The 21,245-nt window shown below is 40.0% G+C and overlaps 1 protein-coding gene across 6 annotated transcripts in view; it reads right to left on the bottom strand.

Annotated features, from left to right (window-relative positions):
* LGSN (lengsin, lens protein with glutamine synthetase domain) overlaps window positions 1-21,245 on the bottom strand; it is a 114,600-nt gene that overhangs the window by 51,670 nt on the left and 41,685 nt on the right. For all 6 annotated transcript variants that reach the window (XM_054195503.1, XM_054195504.1, XM_054195506.1 and 3 more), the window contains one exon: window positions 20,682-20,796. The gene's annotated coding sequence lies outside the window, so the exon portion shown is untranslated. The remainder of the gene's footprint in view (window positions 1-20,681; window positions 20,797-21,245) is intronic.

Raw genomic sequence — 21,245 nt, 5'->3', positions numbered from 1 at the left:
CAAATCCAATCTTTTCTTTTTATGAATAGAGACTAACTGCTACCAAGGATGTAAGGGGCAAGTACAGGCCATATCATATGTCCTCATTATGATGTTTCCTATCGCTCAACACACACATAATTTAATCACCTGGGGAAAGAGAAAACACCCAAAAAACCAACAAACAAACAAAACCTTTAAACAATTATTGGTGCTGGAAATCCACATGAAAAATGGATCATATGTCATAACGTAGTGTTTTCTTTACATTTCTCTGTACATCCTCTTACATTTAAAAAAAAAAAAAAACCAAACCAAAACTTTTCATCATCCATGTTCTTTCCTTTGTCTTTACTAAGGTAGGATTTCAATTTGAAGAAGGATTTCTGCGTGATTTAAAGGATCTTTTGGACTTTTCAAATAATCCCTCAAAAGCTTGCCAAACTCCATGTCCACAGTTTAGTTCCAGAGGTATCGAGGAAGATCTTCTAGTTAGTTCTTCCTTCCCCAAAATGCTTCTACATGCTTGAAAAACTAAAATCCTTTCTCTGTAAACCTACTACTTCTTCATGTATTGGCCCTCTGAAACTCACCTGCCTAATGATTTTGCCTGTCAGTTTTGAAGCACAGAAGATAAAATTACTAATGTGTTCTGCAGAAAAATAGCTCTTTTTTTGTGGAAAAAAAAACCAAACATGTTTAGTTCTACATGACGGTAAAAATTTTGGACCACTGAAATATCTGTTTCTGAACTTTTTTATTGTCATGTAAATTAATCTTCTTGGCCTATCTCTGGCCAGCGTAGCTTCTCTAGAAAGATTTCTGCTGTTGCTGGTTTGCAAAGGTAATTTGTCTACCAAGTTTGCAATTCATGGCCAAGTCACCAAGTGGTGTTTTCTAGCTGTTTAAGCTGTGGGACACTTTCCAGCAAGTAGATCTGAAAGCGCACACTGACCCTACCTCAATCCTTACCCAAATGAAACCTGGGAATGCCTCAGCTCCCTCCAGCTTCCAACTGAAGGCAACCTGCGCACCCGGGCCAGAACACTGTCCCTCTGCACAGCAGCATCACCCCAACCTGGGCTGCGGGTTGTCCCAAGGAATCCTCCTGCCCCCTTGATTGGTCATAGCTGAAGCCTGTGCATATGTATGAAGGAGGGATTTTGTTAAAACAGCTTTTCATGGCAAACACAGTTTCTGCGAAATCTGGATGTTCCATAGAAAAAATACTTTTTAATGAAAAACAATGAAACACAATAATTCATTTTATCACGAGTGTAAAACTGTTCTTTACTACATACTGAACTCTAACTATGGCTTCAGGAGCCTTGTGGTCTAGAAGGTGTTACCCTCTTTTGCCTCCTATTAAGTTTCCTGGCCAGACTATATTTCCCATGATCTACTGGAGACATCCCTTACTACAGTGAAGAATGGCCTTTCTTTATCAGATCGCAGGTTTCATCTGGTGAGTTTTTCATTCTAAAATTCAAACATTCCTCTTTGTCCCCCTTATTAGACCATATTTCTGAGGTGGAGGACTGGGGTATCCAGGGCTGAAATTCAGTCAGATTTCACAAAATCTTCAAGCGCTGTTGGGACTTTGAGAGCCATGAGTTGCAGCTTGCTGTATATTCCCTATGGTAAATTCACAGTCTCAGCTGACCACCCTGTCGGCTTTAGAGAAACCGAACGCTGCCTTGCGCCAAAGATTGGATATAAAATAGAAAAAACACAAGCAATTTTCTTGTACCTTCAGGCTCCAGCACACTGTATCTATAGCTCAGCCACCCATCTGGAAATTCTGGATCCACTTACAGATAATGGCCACACAGTTGCCTTTTAATGAACCCAGGACCCAACAGCCACAGAAAGACAGCAGAATATTTTCAACTGAGGCCAAGGTCCAGAGATGAAGAATACTACTGATGGGCAAAGCCCACTTCCAACAATTTTTTATTGCTTTAGAGGATTAACAGAGACAACGGTATTAAATTCAACTTCTTCCACAGTTTAGTCAAACTAATCATTAATTCATTAATATCCACTTATCTTCTTGATGGGTGACTCGCATCCACGGCTAAAGTGCCACATATTTCAGTCTGAGTCATCACTGTTTAAGTTCTGAATTGTTCTGTCTCACATTTTTTTCATTTATGCTGCTAGTCATTGCTTACTCACATTAATAGCTTTGCCGTGGCCTCACGTCTCCCTCCCCAGTACCCTCCCAGCATCTGTGGGCACAAGCCAATGTTTGCTGTCTGAGGCAGGCTGGAAGATTTGCTGCCTCATCCACGAAAGAGGAATCCTCACTCCTCTGGAAAGCCAGTCACAGCTTTATCACTCCTTGCTGCTGAACGTATGCTACAGCTGATCTAAAAAAGCCTTGGAAGGTGCTTGAGAACTGGAGCTGCTGGCAAGGCAAAGAAGTGGCAGTCACTCCCCACCCCCTCCAAGAATTCACATTCTGCAAGGGGGATTTTCCTCTCATTTAAGCCTGAAAACATTCCTGAGAGGAACAGTTTGTCCTCAAGTTGGCATAATGTTGCACTAAACATTTGCCACTTACTGTTCTGCAAGCTGTTAAGCTTCCTGTGAAAGCAGTAAGATACCACAGAAGCACTCTTTTGTAAACAGAGTCCTACATCATTTTATTAAAGCACTGTGGCAATACTTATCTGGGAACAAAACAAGGGGAAGTTGCATCAGTTTGTGGGCTGCAAATGGGGCAAGGGGAACTATTATCCTAAATTAACACAGAAAAACAAATTATATTCAACCAGGAAGTCTTTTACAAGGAACAGCATGTAGAAAGAAAAAAATGCAACTCTAATGCTAAGCATGGGTTATAGGATATACAGACAGAAAGAGAGGAAGGGTGAAATTTGAGAGTAGTCCTGACATGAAATTACAATGGAAAATAAAGAGAAGTAGTAAAACTTCTTCTATTGGAAGTTCCAGTAGGCTCTGAAAAATGCACAGAAATAAAGGAGAAATGCACTTCTTTCTTACAAAGATTCTGGACAACATTCCAAGTGAGCAAGAAGTCCCTTCTTTTCTCATTGTACAAGGACACCAGCACCGCACTGGGCAATACGAGCCCCTTCCTTGGCTAAGGACATTGCTTTTTCCTTACTTACTGAACTGTAGAGCTTATTTGCAGTCTTGAATCATAACCCTATTTGCTATGCGCTTTACAAGCCCCCTACTGCTAACAATCTAATTGCCACACATGAAATAACAGATAAACACAGATGAACATCACTCAGTGGATCTAGGTGGTCCTTTCTAGTCTAGCATCCCCACAGAAATGGGAAAGCACCCTGAAACTTTATTGTTCACCATGACAGACATTGGTCGAAGAACATCTGCACCCCAACCACCAACACCTGCACCGTCACTGCCAACAGTTTTTGCAGGTTTCTGATTTTCTGAATGGATCTCAGGAAATGTAGCAGAATGGGAGTCCTGCACCTGTCTGTATCTCTGCAAAAAGTGACCAGGCTGAACTTGCTCAAGAGGTGGCAGGTAAGCAACTTGGTGGAAGGAACCAGTTAAAGCACTACACTACTCTACAGAGATTAAGCATGCCCGTGTTTTCTCTCTGATACTGAAACTGGCTAGACTAGAATGTCCTGTGTCTGCTCTACTGACCACTCCTTCTCGCCAAAGCATGGTAGCTGCTTCCAAACTGCCTAGAGGGAACAACCTCTATTCTGTACTAACTCCCAAGTAGTGCCCAAGAACTGCTGGGAGGAGTCTGAGCTGATCCAGCCCAAACCAGGGACCAGGTTAATGATCTAGCACTACAGATGAGTTTATTACTCCAGATTTAGCGTAAGAGTCACCTGTGGCACTAACCTCAAGGAAGTCACGAGCAAGAATTAACTGAAGGAGAACAACAGTACTTTGAAGAACTTACTGCAAAAACACATTAACTGGACTGCACACTGTATGTAACAGAGGCAGAAAACAGGTCGATACCCTAGAAAGAAAGCTCCTAAAGGAGCTCTTGTTCGGCAGAACATTGCTTGGAAGGACAAACTCAGGACTGTAAGCATAGAAACTACTTTCTTTTCTCTGTTCCTACTGCAAGGCAATGGGCTTGTTGAGTGCGGCAGAGGGGAAGGCTGAGGAGGAAGACAAGGGCATCCCTATTTACAGACAGACAAGGCTGCACCAGAAGTGCCTGACTTACATAAGCAATTTGTCCTCCTGTTTGTGTAAGCAATCCAGCTGGACCACAAATGCCATCCAGAGTGCTCAGGTGAAAAGCGGTTGCAAGTCATTGTTCTGAGAAAATGCCCTGAAAGGCAGAGCCCAAGGCTGTGACATCAACTGCAGACCTCCGCGTACCAAGAGCGGATGGTGGTGAGTCATGGCATGCATAAAACTGCAGCATTTGAGAAGCCCTTCATAGCCAAGTCCAGCAAAATTTATTGTTCTTAATTTCCAACCAACTCAGATTAAATTGACATAATTGGCAGAATCTGACTCGTAGCCTTTTTATAAGTTTATTTTTAAATCTTACTTATAAAATAAATGCATTTTTTGTTTCTGAAATGATATAAATGAGCATTACTTGTTTCTAAATGAAGTAACGCTGCATTTTACACAGTAAAGGAGCCAGACCCTAGTTTGTTAGCACTTGTCCTGTGTCTGGGCTGAGAAACCAATTGATACCCTTAAATCCTGCCCCAAATGAACTTTTGTGCAAACTTACATCTCACAGCACAAACGAGGTTTTACATCGGCACACTGAGCCAGATCCTGCCCTTAAGCTACAACTGGGTTTATGTTGCTGTAAGAGAGACCAGAGCTGGGCCCCCTCCCTCTTTCTTTTGTTTGTTTGGTTTGGTTTTTTTTTCCTCCAGATAAAAACACCAACTCCAATTCTAATCTCCTGGACTGCAGGATAATTAGCAAAACAACTTGTCCTGTGTCAAGGGAGCTGGTGCGGGGCGGCAGCAGAACGGGGCTGTGCTGGGCCGGAGCAGGCTCAGCAGCGTAAGGCAGGTGTCGCTAGGCAACAAAAGTAACCATGGTTACCTGCATCCCCAGCCATCCCCGGATTTCCAAGGTGAGTCATTCATCTGGAAAAATACTTTTACCAAAAAAAAAAATAAAAAAATAAAAAAATTTCTCACAGTACAACATTGCCTCTGCATGAATATTGTTGTAATGGTGAGATGCAGTTAAATAGATCTTGCTTTACTGGTTGCTCCGCCTCAGACTCGGAGAGATCTAGGTTGGTGGCTTTCAAACATTTGGTCAAATGCTTGTAGAGTCTTCATTAGGGAAATACCCTGGAGAAGCCTTTAAATGCTACAGGAAAGGCAGCAGAGTTCCTTTACATATAAATCACCCAGGGAGACTGGCTGTTCCTTCTCCTTCTTGGTGTTCAGTTGGTACGTACGTTTGTTTGCTGATAAATATCAAAGTTGCCAGTAATCATGTGCCCACACTAATATTCTCACATGTGACATCTTATATGTGCTGGAGATTTCCAAGAAGCAAAGGTGGCCCAGAGAAAGTGACATCCCAGGGCCCTGAATGAGGCCACAGCAACAGGGGCAAAGAGCAGCTGGGGTCACCAGCAACTCGCCTCCAGCACTTGCAGGAATGCGATCTTGTGGAATACACCCGCATGATTTTAACGGAGCCAGAAAACCTCCAAAATCCTCAGCAGTCCGTGGCCACTATGCCCCTGAGCAAAACGCCCTGCCAATTCCAAGTCTGGGAACCTGTTCAGCCCTGCACTTCTGTGTCTCATCACACACATCGCCTGAGATTCTGGTATTACCAGTCTCTTTCCTACTGCTTCTTTCACCTAACGCTAAATAGTTGAATCAGTAAAATCAATCTGTGGTTAGCATAGGCATTCGCAGGAGCATGGATTTGGCCTTGCACAAGTGGTATATTCAAAGTGATTGGCTCAGTCAATCCTTATGGGGGCTTGTAAACAAATTATTGATTCCTGGTGTTTGGGAGATACTAATTAGAATTTGAATTTACAGCAACAGCTCTCCTCACTTCATCAGAAGAAATTGTAAAAACATATCAAGGACCTCAGTTAGTAATTAAAAAGTAATTTTTTTTATCATCTGTGATATGTTGTCTACTTTAAATATGAATGTAAAACAATAAGAAAACGAAGTAATGCGAATACACATGCTACGTATAACCTATCTTGCCTTGATTAAACTAGTTTACTTTGTTTACCATTGGAATGAGGCAGCCCCTGCAACTTACTTTAATCTACTTATTCAACTTCTTGATTAAAATCATGCTTTTCAGCTGTGATCACTAAGCCAAATAATACACAGTGTAAGCAAAAAGCTTGTGAAAATCTGTATAAACTATTTTGATCAGTCTTAACCAAAAGATGAATTGGGCTTTGAACAATGAGCCTTTTTTTCTATGAAGCCTTTTAGGAAATCCGGCTGCAAGTATTCTTAAGCTTAAATGGTAGCTACTGAGGCTACCATTTGCATGCTAGAAACATTAAATTAGATTTACTGTGCATTGCAGAAAAACAGAGGAGAAAGGAGAAAAAAAATTGTGTGACATTTTGTCTGTAGATTTGCAATACTGACACAGTCACAAACTACACTGATCTGTCTTGTGGTTGGGCGTCAGTGATGTTGGCTTCCTTGGACACAAGCATTTGGGAAGAGCTCTATCATTTCATAGATTTTGTTTCATGAAGCCTAAATGTTTATGCACATCTATACAGTTTCCTTGCAGACACACAGTTGCACAGAGATTCTGATACAGCATCCAGGAAAAAGCTTTTTCTCAATCAGAGATGTGAAAAAGCATCAAAGTGGTTTAACCCCTAGCAATGAGGTGTTTCTTTGTAAATGATGTGCCAAGGAAAGAGAAAAGTCTTAGACTGGATAATTAGAATTCATATATCCTATACTAAAGTGACAGCCATCTAGAAACAACCCAAAGAAAGACTGGAACAAGACGCACTATAGCGGATGCTTATTATCAAAACCCATTTGATTTAGAAGCTGGGCTGCAAATCTCATAAAAAATTTATTTTCACATGACTGCCCAGAGTTTCTGTTTTAGACTGGCTCAGAAATGCCTTGGCCTTTCTCACAGTGTTACTGCAATTCTGCAGCCAAAAGCAGAGGCACAGCAGACTGCACAAAACGAAGGAATAAATTATTTACTAAGTAGAACAAACCTCTCCCTGAACGTTGAAGCTAATAAAGCTTGGTTGCGTATAAATTTCTGCCTTGTACTTGATTGACTTTGGCCAGATGTGAACACTTGAAGTACTGTTTTTCACAAACTGTGCTGTCCAAATGAAGTTTTTCATTCCAGGCTCCAGGCTTCTTTTTCATGCACATTCTAACAGGGTATAAATTTCTACTGCGGGCTTTAATTAACAGACTTCCCCTCCTCTAACTGTTCGTTTATTTGCATAAAACTTGGAGCTTAACTATTTTTGAGATCTCTACCATTTTGTCAAACGTGACAGAAATCAGACAGGACTTTCCAGTTATTAAGGAGGATTTGGAAAATCAGCATAGATGCAAAGTGACCTCAGCACACACAATTATGTAAACCACATTTCTATTTGAAAAAAACAATTAAAAAAAAATGTGGATTCCAAGACTGAATTAAATAATGGTTGGGTCGGTGCTGTAAAAGATTCAGATACGGATTTAAAATGTGAGGGTTCTTGGACCTTAGGACCTGGAGCTGCCCATACGATTCTGCAAAATTCTTATTTAAATCTGGCTTTGACTTCTTTGTGCCATTATCACCTGGGATGTTTTTGAAGATAGATTCTTAGTTCAGATCCTCCAGTGACTGCTATTAATCTCTTCTTATCTAAACAATCTCTTAAAGGATGGAAAGCTTCTTTCTCTGATTTTCTCTTCATTAATAATCTATTCACTGAAGTGTTGGAGTTGGTTCTGAATGCTAAGGAAGAGCACCTCTTAGTTTGCTAATGAGGACAAACACAACATAAGTATTTTTGCAAAATCCTAACAACTGCGACTAGCTTTAGAAGAATTTTCTGAGCTGATAAAATCAGTTCTCTATACAAAAGGGCGCTGAACTTTCCCAGACAAGAAAAGTTTGTGCATGTGGTTCTTGTACCACACTGCAACATTTATTTTTGAATGCAATGTTAGAGCATACAGTTCATACAACGTGATCTAGTACAAGTGCTTTTACATTTCAAACTGCATTAAATGGATCATATCTCACCATTACTGAGCTTGTGGCTGAGCAGAAAATAGATTTCTCCCCAAGAGAATGTCTGCAATTGTCTGTTAGTTTTGATTTTTCTTAATAATTTATTTCACCACTTAATGCCCTTCAATTTAATAGGCCCATATCCGTAATAAACTGCATTTTTAACATCTGTTTTCACAATATTTTCCCCATGGGCTTCAATGAAGTCCAACAACATTACACATAGTTTGTGAAATATGACAGTTCATGGACAAATTCAAGTGGACTAGAGTCACAGTGGCTGAAATTGATCCCACCTACCTACAGTTTGGATTTTGGGGCTGAATGTGCCTGGACCAGAAGTGACCTCTCATGCTGCTGAGATTCCTTCACCTGCGACCCTTGTTACAGCTGCTGGGCTGGAACGGGACCCTCAGTCCCTTGTCTATACCCAGGTTGTCCACATCTGGTGCCTTACGGTGTGCACTAACCTGAGAGGGCAAACAAGAGGACACATATATCTACAGCCTTTTTGAGATATTATTTCTCATTCTGGTTCCTGATCTGATCTCTGCCTGTGCAATACCCATTTAAGAGACATGGGATAAAAAGCACAAACAGTATTGGTTATATACATTTTCCCGTTCCCCGTTCCCCATGAGTTTTTCTCTTCCTGGCTCCATGAGTTCTTTGCAGTCTTTTCTGCACAGTGATTCAGCTTCATCTGCACTGTAGATTATCCAGTGGCCACGTGCTCCGAAGACTCTGAGACAAGGAAGGTGTGATTTCAGCATCTCCCAGAAAAAGGGTGGTGGAGAAGGTCTTGCTTTTCCTGGGCGAGTGCTCTAATTTCCATGGTGCTGATCAAAGGTAGGTATGCCTTCAAAGGGAACTCAGGAATGGGAAACCCCAAGGGGATGTCCATGTCTGCTGTGAGTCCCTCCATGAAAGAGTTTCAGCCATTGAACAAAGCTCAGAGTTGGTGACAAGGCTGTGACCAGTGTCCATCTTGCTGAAAATGATTTTCTAAATCTTTGGAAACCTCTACCTACTCTTCAGAGGTCAAAAAGCAACTCTGGCTCACATAACACAATGGAAAATTGTCAGAAATTGATTCCTCAGTGACAGGCCTGCTATACCACCCATCTAAGATATTTAGGAAAAGTAAGATGTGGTAACAAATCAATAGAGCGGGGTCTTTTCTGTCCATTGGAAAATATTCTATAATATGAGTCAATCCTCAACTAGACTACAGGAAAAATACATACAAAAAATTTGTCTGCTTTAAGGCCCCCAACATAAGAGCTGTTGGAACAAGTCCAGAGGAGGGCCACGAAGATGATCAGAGGGCTGGAGCACCTACAAAGACAGGCTGAGAGAGTTGGGGTTGCTCAGCCTGGAGAAGGGAAGGCTCTGGGGAGACCTTATTGCAGCATTCCAGTACCTAAAGGGGGCCTACAGGAGAGATGGGGAGGGACTCTTTATCAGGAAGTGGAGCGATAGGACGAGGGGTAACGGTTTTAAACTGAAAGAGGGTAGATTTAGATTAGATATTAGGAAGAAATTCTTTACTGTGAGGGTGGTGAGACACTAGAACAGGTTGCTCAGAGAAGTTGTGGATGGCCCATCCCTGGAAGTGTTCAAGGCCAGGCTGGATGGGGCTTTGAGCAGCCTGGTCTAGTGGGAGGTATCCCTGCCCGTGGCAGGGGGTTGAACTAGGTTATCTTTAAGGTCCTTTCCAGCCTAAACCATTCCATGATTCTGTGGTTTGTTAGGCTCATTTGACATTGATTAGAGTTTTGTAGCTTGTTTTTTGGAGCTTAATTTCCATAGGTTGCTGACTTCGGCAGGATTGTGTATGGTATCTTGTAAGAGTGCCATTTGACTTACTTAGCTCTGATGTTATTTTTTCTTTCTATGTGAAATGCCGAACAAAACCAATAACTGTGTTAAAGATAGACCCTCACGCTTGATATTTTTGTTAATTCACTGCATTTAGCAAACTTTCTGAAATTCTTTTTCTCTTGGAGCTTCTAAAGTCACTAAAAATAATACAACTGCATCATTACAAATACTCTCTACTCATGGCAGCACGTGCCATCTTTGACATCTATAGGATCGTACACTAAATTGTTGTATGATATTTTTCATGAACAGAAAATGTTAACACAACTTAACCGAAGGAAGACTTTTTAAGAGATGATAAATCAAATCAAGTTTTCATTGGTATTTCAGTGAAATGTATGGAAGATTTTATATCTGTCCTGATATTCTATTCTTTATGAGTAGCAAACAACAGAGACAAGGAAATAGTCCACTTCTGTATATAAAAATGTGTATCTGATATGTATTTATACATATCAAATATTCAGATACACATAAGGAAAAAGGAGATTAAAATATGCCAGTTCTCCCAATCTAGCCATCTTAAATTAAAACACAGGCTCACAGATTTCACCTCAGAGATGATATTGAGAAATCTGGAGAAGGAGCAATTGGCAGTTGAAACTTATTTTAATCAAATTGCAAGCTAATTATTGTTTAATATTCCATTTTGATATAGATTATTTTCTGCTTGACACATCTGTTAAGCTGTAAGTGTTTCAGAACTGTTCTCAGTGAGAATCTGAAAGCACGGATTACTCATCACCACCTAATTTGCTAATGCCCACAATCAAGTACATTTGTATTCCACTATATTTGCACCACATCTGAAACAAACATAATGTAGCTCAGGTCACAAAGTACATGAAAGTGGAAAGGTAGCATTACAAAACTAACAAATTAGGCAATAGTGAACTTCCGTTTAGGTGGCAGTCCCTAGTTGGTTGTTCCCATCTGTCTGTTGGAGGTTCGTGACCTCCCGACCCTACTGTGGGAGGAATCCTCTGTGCAATCCCCCATTTACTTCAGGCAAAGGTGTCTGGGCTGGTACGCAGTCTTGTATCAGCACTGTCACTGACTATCTCATCGATCCTGCCTGAAAGTAGATTAGGAAACCAACGCACAAGCCTTCTGGCAGCCAAGTCATAAACGACTTGGTGGTACATTTGGGTCTATTAATGGCTTCAGCTGAGACAGGTAGATTCCCAAGGGATGTTTGCCCATAGACTGATTCATGCCTTTTATTTAATTTACATTCCTCATCCAAAGAGTCTGAGTTTTCTGCAGGCAAAAGATTTGTATTGGAATCCGTTTTGAGTACCTTTCTGAGGTCAGTAAAGAAAATTTTTTTGCTAACTAATCATCTCCCTTTGCTGTAAGCTTCCTAAACATCTTTTTCTTTTTTTATTAAGGCAAATAGGAGCACACATGGTCATAGTCATGGCTGTGATGGGACATGGTACGAGGAGCTTTCCATCCAGGAATTAAACAGTGGCATGAAGCTGGGGTATCATTTTAAGCCACCTGCACACACATGCCTACATCCAGGCAAAGACACAGCGCGCTCCCAAAACTCCAGGGTTTATAGTAGAACAAAGCAGTCAACATTATTGATGCAGAAACTGATTAGCAAACAGCAAAACAAAATGCTAAAGAAACACCGCTGGTTCTGGAAGTCAAGGTAGTTACTTTAGAGCAGCTTTCCTCATCATCCAGTCCTGAATACTGAATTGTTCATAAATGCTTCTGCTGTAGTGACATCCTTGGACAGCATATACTGAACACTGCGGCAAACACAACTCAGCCCATTTTACTACTATTTCCTTTCAGCTGGAAACATGGGGGGTTTTTTGTCTACCGTTTCAACATGACAATATTAAGTTATGCAAAGCAAACAATTAGTCAATAAAAAGTCACACTTAAGCACTCTGTGAGTAAAAAAAATGCCTTTTTTATTCTAGCCCCCTCTTTTTTTTTTTCTTCCAACCAGCAGAAGACATCTCTCTGCAAAGCTGCTTTTTCATTTCACAATTCCAGCAAAAATTCCCCCTTGAAATTACGAGTTCTAGCTACAAACAGAGATGAAACCCATGCTCAAGCCCAGTCAGAGGCAGCCATCACAGAAAGGCAAACCGGGAGACAAGGGTGACACCAGCATAAGTAACACTTCATCAGCAGGGCACAGTCCCAGTGGGACTGGTAGCAACATCCCTCAACAGCCACAGCACAAGGTGAACCAGGTCCAGGATCCATCCAGAGAGCTCAGTCAGGAGCAAAGGAGACAGGGCTGCAGACAAGCTTAAACATACATCCAAAAGGTCCACCCAGGAGCCCAGCCACCTACAGCATAGGCCCAAAGTCCATCCAGGAGAGAGGCACACCTACACCACAGCTCAGGCTTAAGGACAGGGAGCTCTGGGGCAGAGGGTGACGGTCACAGGTGAGGCTGGTCAAGGTCATTAAGGTCAATTGGTGCTTTCAGGGCCCTGACACATCTCATCATGAAGCAGCTGTAATGCATATTACAAGTCCTTCTGTATTGCAGCTTTCCTACAAAAAAAAACATTCAGTCCAAGCGTTATACCAGTATCGGTGATGTCAAAAACGTTTTATACAAGTCTGACAGAAAAAAGTTTTATCTGATATTACATTTCTTTTATCTATCTTGAAAACCTTCTAAAAGACTATTATATGTCTTGGTACTAGAAATATTCCGACACCGGACATAATTTCTTACCTTGGCATATATTAAACTACTATTATTTATCCCTTATAGGTGTTTCAGTTAAGCTCTATGTTGCGGGTGCTGTACAAGGATAAAATAGATAGCCAGTTTCTACCCCAGTAGAAGTTAGTTTCTGCCCACAGTAAGCTTAGCTCAAGGCACTGCAATAAATATAATTAGTAGAACAAAATGGAAGAGGAAAGGCAAAGGAAGTCAGACTGCGTGCTAACAAAAGGCAGCAAAATGCATCTGCATCATTTTAGTTTAATTCTTCGGTTGAAAATCACACCTAATTATCAGAAATCCCCTTTGGCTGTTTATATCCAGTAATATTTCTGGAATACTGTTTCAGCTCGGTATAAAATTCAGCCCACATAATTATTGTTTTATTTCTTTGCCATCAAACATCTTCTAGTAATAAGAATTCCTGGCACTGAACTTAAAACAAAACTGTTTTTCTTAATTGCCCTAGGATCTGACCTAGCGTTACCCAACGTCCCCTCTGCTTACTGGCTAAGGCAGTGTCTTGTAATAATGGGAAACATATACAGATCTGCTATTTCTGAAGAGAAGCAGCCACGGAATGTGAAATGTCCAGCAGATATTCCGCTCCTCTGAGATGAGCTGGGAACACAGATATCTCTGAGATACCGCCTCTTAAATTCTACAGATCCGTGAATTTGGGGGATGAAGTATATATTAGTCATAAAGCTTTAACAGAAATTAATTTAACAGAATTATTTAATAAAATAAACACGACAATGTCTAGCTCAAGTATCTGGTCACCACATAACCTTCTATTAGATACCCTGATTTTGTAAATAGCCTGCAGAAAGAGGTAGGAATATAGATAATGGAAACTCCCCCTACACAAAATGTACAGGTTAAAAGGAAGTTTTCTAAAGTCAGCCAAAAGGAAATCACTTAAAAAAAAAGGGGGCGGCTGGTCTCTCTTTTGGAGATTTGGTGCATTTCTTAAACCTGCAGTTAAGTTCACCTATCCCCACAGATCGAAAACTCAGACTTCTTGCAGGGGAGGGAGGGGGGGTGTTTTTAAAGCCACATTTTGAAGAATTCAGCAGTGAGGACTACGTTTAAAACATAAACAAAGGCTGAGGACACAGAGCTGCCCTTTGAATTTTACGCACGAAGATCAGTGTGATGTCAGATCTCCTCTAGTGAGGTGGATGTGCAACCTCAGCACTCACCACTACTTGAGGAACTTTAAGCCCAAATAACTTTGGATTGTACCTTAAGCACTGGACAAGGGACTAACTGGATAAAAATGGTACTTGCCATCATTTTTGCCGGAGCTGTCATTGTACACAAAAGAACATGAAAGTCATTTGGCCACACAGCACTAATGCAAGAGGGGACATGACAAAGTAAGTAAAAGCGCTCTTTTGGGTGAACAAGAGAGTAATCAGAGCTCTAAGCACTGATCCTTATCCAGAGGTGTTTTACATATATTACCTATGATGCTCCATACCAACATTCATCACAGAAACATTCCAAAATCCAGGTCACTGTCCTCCCAGTGCATGCCACAATTACTACTCTACAGGGTCAAGATCTTTCTTGTGCTCTGTCTTCACAGCCCCGTGAAATGGTCTGCTTTCCTTCTCTAAACACTTTATTTCCACAAAGGGCACGAGCTGAACGACTGGTCACTCATACCGCTCTCCGCACTTGGTTGAATGCAGGCTGCAGCAGAATAGATAGGAATTATCCTTTTCTGGGATTTGCACATCTTTTAGACATAGTCTAAACAGGATCAGCCCTACAACAAGGGCTCTGAGCAACCTGATCGAGTTGAATATGTCCCTGCTCATTGCAGGGGTGTTGGACTAGATACAATTTAAAGGTCCCTTCCAACCCAAACTATCCTATGATTCTGTGATTCTAGAAGATATTAATAACAATAAATGCCCTGGAATCTGCAGTGAAGTAATTCTATTTTTGTTGGGACCTCTACTTCCTTTATGGTCTTGTGTTCCTATATGTGTCAGCCTTATTCCTACACATCATCCACATTCTAAGTGGGTCTGATCTACCCATAGCAGCTGTACCTGACTGAAGGGCAGGGAGCTTACTGCACTGTTCCTCACAGCAGGAGGAAGATCCCAGTCAAAAGCAAGGCTTTTGGACCCTTAATACCTTAGGCTCTATTATAGTTACTTTTGGCAGGAGGAGGATCAAGTACAGTTTAAATCTCATGACTGGATGTCAGTCCCACAAATAAGTATAAGCAGGTCAAAGGAGTAGCTCCAGAGTCCAGGACAGCACAAACATGGATGTCTGATGACATTAAAGAAACTAGGAATCCCTAAAGTCAGCTTGTATCCTCCAAAAATACCACTAACCAGAACAAGGGCAAAAGTTATTTGGTTTAAGATTCAAATTACTGCAGCCAGTGGACTGCTGAGCTGCTTGGACATGTAATTGGGTTAGAAAACATTCCTCTGTATAAACTTTGGGAATTCTCTATGCTTTTCTGAGGGAAAAATATATGTGAATACTTACAGGTCTCCGAAATTTTTCACTGGTATGAATCAAGCATTATTTTTTTTTTCTGTTTTGCTTCTAAATTCAGTATACATAGCTATTTTCTGCCTCTCCAAAGGCTGTGCAAGGCAGCCTGGCAGCCTGTGCTAAATGAGAGGCAAACAAGACTCCATGGTGCACAGCTGAGGACTTGAGCCTTTCTTAAATGAACATGTGTTGTCTCAAGGGAAGAACATATCGTGGCTGAGTTTTTTTATATCAGCTAATCCTTTCAGAAACTGCACTGAAAGTCAAGAAATAAACAGTTATTATACCTTGGTCTAGATTTTCACAAAGAAATAACCCTTCTTTATAATCCTCGTGCAAATAATAATACAAGGGGTACTGCAGGATGCAATAATTTCTTCTAATAGGAGGCTCAGCTCATTTTCTAGATGTGGGATTTTACACAGGAGCTCATGAACCTGCGTCTAAGATACCACGTAGCTTTCAGCAAATCATGTTGTTTCCTATGTTTCTTTATCCTCTTACTTCCTTTTTCCTCCTTTTTCTTTCTCTCATTTCAGGATGAGTCATATCTACATGCAGTGTTTAATAACATGGACTCTTCGGTTTTTCATGAGTCTGTATTGCTCTTCACACATATGCAAAGGACTACAGATTGATAAATCAAAAGGCTGTGAATTCTGAGAGTTTAATAAATTTTAGTGTACATTCTGATTCAATTAATAGAAACAATACCTCATGACTGTAACCTCTACGCTCATCTATACTGATATGTAAAAGAAGACTCTCTGCATATTGGCAAAGACTGTTTAGGGAATAAGGGAGAATAAGGAATGGGCAGAATTGAGAATTGCCCCAAATACTGGCTGAATAGCAAACTGGTAGAAAATCCAAATGGTAATTTTCTGGTTGCCAAACACAGTGACTAGAAAAATATTGGATGCAGCATCAAATAAAGCACTTCAGCTTACAAATTGTTTGTTGCCATTATCTGTGAAATATCTCAACATTAAATAAATTTGGATAAGTTAGGATTACTCTGGTAACAGAAACAGACTAGATTTGTCAGATTTATTCATTTAAAAAGGATGCTACTCTTTCAACAAGTCCTTATGTATGGAAAAAGCTAATGAATGTGCTTCATGAATTTTTGTTTTATGAGTCTAATCTCAGATTTCAGTGTTGACTTGAAATCAACAATTCTGATCTATCCCTGTAATGAATTTCTATCTTGCATAACAGGACTTTGAATCATATGTGTATAACAAATATGTCCAAGTTTAGGAACATACATGAAATCCAAGAGGCAAAACACAACCATAACGAGGCTCCAGGGGTTCAATAGAGTTAATGAAAAATAAATACCTAGACTTGTTTATATTTCTTTTATGACGGATGGTAGATTAAGAAGCTTTATTACATATATCTATTCAGATGTATATTATTCTATAAATCATATTGAATTTCAGCCCCTTGAAACCCTCATTTTTATTTATGTCTATTTTAGCAGACTACGCCTTTAAGAACATGCCAGTTACAGATATTTAAACCTCTTTGTTCTTCTAAGGTGTCATCTCTTATGAAGCAATCTCCAATTCCCATTCTCCTTCTTAACCTTCCCTGAGCTTGGCATTCTTCACCTAAGCATAAAAATTTCTACTCATAACCGGCTGATGTTTGACAGACATCACAAACAGTATTCTGACATCTTTTCACAGACAAAGAAAATTCAGTATCCACAATAACTGTAAAGATGGGTCATAGTAAATTTTGTCTATTGCTCAGAGATTAAATTCTGTCTTATTTCCAATTCAGAATGGCTATCAGCCAGTAAAATTGCAAATAAAAATACTAGGAGGTTTGGCAAGATTGCATCCGCCTCTTCAATTAAATTTAGGTATTCCTTGACTTGTCAAGTTTCACACAGTAAAGCTGAAAATACTTGGTTCCTATTTCCTGCAGTTAAGACTATATATATTTACACTTTGTGACATCTCTGCTTCTCTGTTATCCCACAATCCCAAATGGATCACGGTTATCAATGTACAGTAGCATGTCTAGCCTATAAGGGTAAGGAGCGAAAAAGAGGCCAAAAAAGGACTACAGGAGAAAAAAATGTCTCTGTTGCAGACGCACAATACCTTGTGCAGCCAAGACTATAAAATACAGAAACTGTAGTCTTGGTGTCCAAGGAAATGGGAAGAGAGTCATCAAAATCGCATTCCAGCCTAGCTTCCCATCAGTTTGCCAAGCCCTTTTATAGAGTACCTTTCCATGAAGCTACTCAATCTTAGGAAACTACTTCTGTCTTCCCAATCAAGACATATTAACGAAGATTTGCAGTGAAATGCATACTGACTTTTATCTGTTGTTACAGTGATATCCAAGTCCTCTAAATTCCTAGTTACTGTGGATCTCTAGACACTAGCTACCTGAATCTTGATTTTAAAAAATACAGTATCCAGCTTTCATCCTCCCATGCCAATCACCAACATGGAGTCTGGAGTATTGCTTAGCCCACTGTCCTCCACTGGAACCACAGAAAAGTGGTGAACTGAAAACGTTACCTGAAGAGACGCAAAAACCAGCTGCTACTGGTTCCTCCTACTTCCCTGAGATTTTCTTCATGATAGATTAGACACTGACATGTATCACGTCTGGACTTTTCAGCAGCATAAGCATGGCAGAATCCTAACCCCTGATCGAGAACTACAGATTATTCATATTATGATGAGCAAGGAATCAGTATTGAAGCTCCTCAATGAAATTAGATTTTCAGGAAGCTTTTGAAAAGATTCTATTTTAAGCTATTTTAAAAGAGTGCAATGTACAGGGAGGAAGAAGGAAAGTCCTCTCATGGATTAGTAACTGGTCAAAGAACAATCAATAAAGATTAGGAATAAATGGTAGGTTTTTCACAAAGAAGGAAGATACCAGCAGTTTCCCTCATGTATCTGTGTTTAGACATACGATATTATACATTCTTAAATGATCTGGTTAAGGGTGAGGCAAAAAATCTCAAAATGATACAAAATTAATTGCAAAAGTCAGCCCTGGAACTGACAAGGATAAGTTGCAGAATGGTCTTATAATACAGGACATCTGCATGATAAAGGGGCAAATAAAATTCTTCAAACATAATACTGGGTTTTAAACGACCATGGGGAAGGTGATCTTGGAAGTAGATCTTACACAAAGTTCTCTGAAAACATCTTTTCAATGCTTAGAAATGATCAAAACAGAAAATAGAATAGCAAGAACTATTATGAAAATAGTAAAGAATCAAATGGAAATAAGGTACTGTGATTCTACCCCAAATGAACACAGTAAAATCAGAAAATAAGTACTATTGGGGATTTTGAATGTTTCTACATGGGGAGAGATTAAATAAACTAAGATTCTTCAGTATGGAAAATAAATAAACATGGAGAAATTGGAGAGAAGTATGTAGAAACTGTGAAAGGCATAGAGAGGGTGAATAGGGAATTCGCTGTTTCCCATAACACAAAGACAAGGTGGAACAAAATGAAATTACCAGGCAACTGGTTTAGAACAAATAAAAGGAAGTATTTTTCATGTGACACACAATTAAATTGTAGCACTCATTGCCATAGGATGTTGTGGATGCCAAAAGTATAAATGGGCTCAAAAAGCAATTAGACAAAATTAATGGAAGAATTCATGGAAGACCTCCATTCGGAAAGTCCCCAGGTCTCAGACTGCTGAAAGTTGTAAGGGTGTAACCACAGGAAAAATCATTCTGTGCTTGCCCTGTTTTATTGTCTTTCCCAATCTACTAGTAGCCATTGTTAGAGACAGATCAGTGAGCTAGACAGATGTTTGTCCTGATCTAACAAAGTTGTTCTTATACTTTGACACAAGAATGCAACTGTTTTTTCATTGGAAGTGAGCATATTCTAAAGTGCACATGTTTTAAAACAAAAGTCATGGCTGGACTTTTTATCAGTGGTTGGATGGTGGTTGCAAGCTAGCAATGGAATTACTGGTTTGATGCGGCCCCAGCTATGGCAATGAGCAGGAGCTCTTGTCATTTGATGGCTGTTTTATGTGATAGAATTGATGGGGTCAGTCTGATTCCCAGAGATGAGAAGACTGTATCCTAAAGCCATATTCACAATTAAAACTCCAAATTAAAAGGACCTTGGTTCAATTGGTTCAGTATACTGCATCCCTCTTCATTAGCAAGGCACGTTGATTGGGGTATAGCACAACACTTGCACTGACAACCATTCATTGTGTGCAAGGTCTTAGGACGTGCTTCTGTAAACCGTCAGTAATGTAACTGGAGAGTAATTTTCTGAAAATTATTGATACTATCCAGTCTTATTTCCTGCATCTAGAAGTTTTCATGACTGAGGCCCTTGTCTAATTTTACGTAGTCTAAGTAATGAGAATTTTAGACCATTTCTCCTTTCAGAATCCATGGAAGAGCTTCAATCTAAACAATAGCAAGTGACAAGACAGGTGACAGTGTAGGGAGTATCAACTGAGCCCATGTTAGTGGAATTCATTACTTTCAGAAATGAGGCTGAACTGGAGTTTTGAACACTATTCATTTATTATGCATTTTCCTAATGGATAAGGGGGCATTCTGCTGTTGAACTGCCAAGGAAAGGTGATGGGGTAGGCAGGAAAACGAAAAAACAGAAGCAGAGATCCTTTCACATCTTTATGGTTAATGCTCTGGTTTATACAATGCCCCTGAACACAGTGGAGGATTTATAAACCATTGAAAACTAATAATTAGTTCAGAAAAGACAATACTACTGAGGTATCATACTGAAAATATACCATTCCGTTTATTTTTTTTAAGCTGTGTAGCATTTTTCGGCATGTTTTGCATAGGAGTGTATTTCCTCCTTGACTGCTGTGAGGAATTTAAATACTGTAATCATTATTTTGTGCAATATACTTGTTTTTCATCACTGCTATCAAATAATGTTGCTTGGAAGCCAGGCAGATTACCGGACATGTGGCCTCTTGAGGCATATCGTCCTCTGTAGAAACAATCACTAGCAGTTCAGATGGCACAGATGATAAACCAGATACAGACAAGCAATGGATTTTAGATCCCTGCCAAGGAAAGATGTAGATCAAGTTCAAATGTTTACAACACTGACAAATCCATAACTATGAGGTTGCACGAGAACAGAACAAGCCTGTTTTCTCATAGTTTAATAGGGTTTAGTTGCTAAAGGTATTGGGAATAGACAATCTCTTGACAGCTGCAAAATTCTATATGGTCTGAGATGTGACTACATGCTTTCTGACGGTTTGCTTTAGTCAGATTGCCGCACAGTGTCATTATAATTCAGGCACCAGATAGCTGTAAATTTGCCAACAATGTCAAATCTTTACTTACTGCTGAAAATGAGCCTATGAAATCTGAGGTGCAGATGAACAGGCAGCAGTGGGAGGATGGCAGGAACTGCTTGCACAGACATGGCGCTGGGGTTATGTTTCACGGTGATCAGCATCTGAAAGACATCAGCAAGCAGCTAATTGTCTGTAAATTACTGTATTTACCAGTTCAGCAGGGCAAATTCTAACCTAATGATATCTAAATTCAATACGCCTGCTACACAATCAGACAGACCATAAATTAATTCTTTTTAAATTACAGCTTTCTCACTACAAAAGCAAACAAATAAATGAGAGAAAACAATGTTTTAATTTGCTCTTTCAAAGCTAAATTCATCATTTGTAGTGCTTACACATTGATGGATTGCTGAGGCGTAGAGTCACTCAAATGCCCCCTAACAATACTGCACCCAAACTGAGAAGGACTGATTTAGCTGGAATCTTGTAAGAGGTTCCCACTCCAGCTGTCCATTTTTGCCTTCTCATGAGAGAACTGCTAACTTAGCACTAAGTGGCAAACCCAGCGTACCCCTAAACGTTTTGATTATATTTGCTTAATTCACTT

The sequence above is a fragment of the Rissa tridactyla genome, chromosome 3 (assembly GCF_028500815.1).
Source record: "Rissa tridactyla isolate bRisTri1 chromosome 3, bRisTri1.patW.cur.20221130, whole genome shotgun sequence".
Taxonomy (NCBI): Eukaryota; Metazoa; Chordata; class Aves; order Charadriiformes; family Laridae; genus Rissa; species Rissa tridactyla.
The sequence above is the reverse complement of the archived record's forward strand: the minus strand, read 5'-3'. Positions and strand labels throughout refer to the sequence as shown.